Source organism: Macrotis lagotis, chromosome X, assembly GCF_037893015.1.
Source record: "Macrotis lagotis isolate mMagLag1 chromosome X, bilby.v1.9.chrom.fasta, whole genome shotgun sequence".
NCBI classification, from domain to species: domain Eukaryota; kingdom Metazoa; phylum Chordata; class Mammalia; order Peramelemorphia; family Peramelidae; genus Macrotis; species Macrotis lagotis.
The window spans coordinates 251,940,476-251,943,510 of NC_133666.1; the positions used below are offsets into that span (position 1 = coordinate 251,940,476).

Genomic DNA, 3,035 nt, shown 5'->3' on the forward strand with positions numbered 1-3,035 from the left:
CTAATCTCAATTTCCTCTCCAATATACTTTAATAGAGTTAGACAGCAACATCTTACAAGATTGTTGTTAAGGATCAAATAAGATAAATTGAAAAGTTCTTTGCAAACATTAAAATACCACATAAAATATTGACTATTATTTTATATTGAATGGTTGAAGCAAATGTTTTATTTGGAGGGGTCAGAGGGGAGGACCCAATAGAGGTCTTTAAATATTTGAAGGGCTTTGATTCAATATGACTTGCTTAAGATTGTTTTATTTAAGAGTTGGGAGATAAAAGAGATGTGGAACTAATAAACAAATTTTCCAACTTCCCCCCACCCATTCCCCCTCAAAAATCTGTTTATGAATCTCTGAAATATTGATCTCATTCTTCCCTGTTCCTAAATACTGCCAGGATTTAGAGAACTTAATTGACCAACTTCCAGACCTCATAATATTTTGTTGGGTTCCTCATCTCTATTCTCTCACCTTCTCTGTCCAAGGATGGACTAGCCATTCAGCTTGAATGTATGTTAGAGCCCAAAGGGGTAACAGGGAGAGGGGAAATTGCATCCCCCTCTGTGAAAGGAGCTGGGGAATAAAGAGTAGTGGAATGAGGGGCCCCATAGCTGGAATGACTGAAAGGAGGGCCTGGAGGTAGGGGAAAAGCTATAGGTCCCCCAGGGAAGGAGCCAGTTGCCTCAAAATCCTCTCAGGGTAAATTGCCATTGCTTCGCTTGCCCTTCTGGCACCGTTTACAAAACCAAACCCGGACAACATCTTTGTCAAGGCCCAGCTGCTCAGCAATATTGTTAATCTGCTGAAGTGTGGGTTTGGGACACTGGAGAAACATGTTCTCCAAGCTTCCCCCAACTCCATTCTCAATGCTTGTGTGTTTCCTCTTTCTGGCTTGTTGAAGGACTGTCTCAGCCTTGCACATCTCCTGAAGGTGGTCATTGTCATCAGCTGCTTCTAGCCACTTCTGTAGCAGAGGTCGGAGCTTACACATTCTTGAAGCTAAGTTGTAGGGCCTGAAAGCGACAGATGGTGGTCTGGCTAAAAACCTTCCCAAAGAGTGCCCCCAAGGGGATGCCCACATCAGCCTGGGTATAACCCAGAGTGATACTCTTCAGCTTTAGCTCCTTGGCAAATTGCTCCAGTTCCTCTGGGGAAGGGTCTCCTGTGGCTGCTCGTCTCCACTCTCCGCCGGCTCAGTCTTGGAGACTCTGGCAGCTGCGCGGGGCTCTGGAGCGGGGCTCCGGGGGCTGCCCTCGGAAGGGCTCTCAACCCCAGCTCCGGCGTCACCGTGGGCTGCAGTGATCTCCTGCGCAGGTGGAACCATCGCTCCCACCTTGGGCTGAGGTTCACAGTAGACACCCGCTCCCCACATTTCGTACAAATGGCACGGGGCCATTCCCCACCTGTCGGTCCCCGGTCTGGTTCCAGTCCCTCTGGGTGGGCCTTGGAAGCTCAGCCAATTCCACGTAGGCTCTGACCCTCCTGCCCCGCCACCACCTGGGGGTGGCGAGAAATATTCAGGAGCCAGGTGCCTGGCCATGCGGTAAAATTACATTTTAAAAGAAAATTACTCGAACAAGAAGGGATTGAGTCTTAGGAGCTCTCTGATAAAACTCACCAGCTAAGGACTCTAACTAAACTTTTGAGAGACAGAACCCACAAAGGGACCCAGTGAGGCAGGTCTCCTACTCAAGGTAACCTGGAAAAGAGCAGAAAGGCTCTGCTCCCCGGGGTTGGAGGGCAGCCTGCCAGAGGGGTGGCCTGCCAGAGCGAAAGAACTTCAGCCTCCCGGAGGCAGCCCCAAGGCGCTTGGAGCCCCCGGCTCACAGCAGGGGGGGAGTCTCCTGAGCTCCACCCCGGGGAGCACCGGGCACAAAGTGGGGGAACAGCTGGGGACCTCTGCCAGAGTGAGCACGTGGAGCCCAGCCCTCAGGGCACACAGCAAGCAGCTTCGTCTTTCCTCAGCCCAGATGCAGAAACAGAATCAGGTGGAGTAGGTAAGCAGGAGCCCCCAGGGCATGAGCCCATTGAGCTGAGGGAGGGAGTGAAGAAAGATTGCAGAGCTCTGTCCTCTGCCCCTGGAACAGGATTCTGGGGCTCTGACCACATTCAGATTCTGATAGCAGTCTAGGCCCCCCCATAGAACAGCAGGGCCCCCCCCACCTCAGCCCCATGGCAGAGGCGGGTGCTTATGGTCATTCACAGACCAGGAGGGAGGACAGAACCTCACACACTGAGACCCTTGTGGGAGTGTCCCAAAAGCTCAGGAAGCACCCCAAACCAGGCCCAGGCTGGGAAAATGAGCAAGCAGAGAAACAAAAAGAAGACTACTGAGAAATATTTTGCAAATGAGCCCAAGAAGGATCAAAATACTCAGTCTGAAGATGAGGAAGCACAAGCTCCTGCATCTAAAGACTCCAGGAAAAACAGAAATTGGGCTCAGGCTATGACAGAGCTCAAAAAAGACTTTGAAAATCAAATGAGGGAGTTGGAAGAAAAACTGGGAAAAGAAAGGAGAGAGATGCAGGAAAAACATGAAAATGAAGTCAGCAGCTTAGTCAAGGAAATCCAAAAAAATGCTGAAGAAAATAGCATGCTAAAAACCAGCTTAGGTCAAATGCACAAAACAGTTCAAAAAGTTATTGAGGAGAAGAATGCTTTAAAAAGCAAAATTGGCCAGATGGAAAAAGAGATAAGAAAACTCTCTGAGGAGAACAAATCCTTCAGACAAAGAATAGAATTCAGGGAGATTGATGAATTTAACAGAAATCAGGAATCAATACATCAAAACAAAAAAATGAAAAATTAGAAGAAAATGTGAAATATCTCATTGAAAAAACAACTGATATGGAAAACAGACTTAGGAAAGATAATTTAAAAATTATTGGAATACCTGAAAGTCATGATCAGGAAAAGAGCCTTGACATCATTTTCAAAGAATTACTACAGGAAAATTGCCCTGATATTCTAGAAGCAGAGGGCAAAATAGAAATGGAGAGAATCCACCGATCCCCACCGAGAAAGAGATCCCAAAA

At 47.8% G+C, this 3,035-nt stretch overlaps 1 pseudogene; it reads right to left on the reverse strand.

The window, feature by feature from the left end:
* Positions 1–499: 499 nt before the first annotated feature.
* Positions 500–1,540, reverse strand: LOC141502345 (POU domain, class 5, transcription factor 1 pseudogene; annotated as a pseudogene).
* Between the last annotated feature and the right edge of the window lie 1,495 nt (positions 1,541–3,035).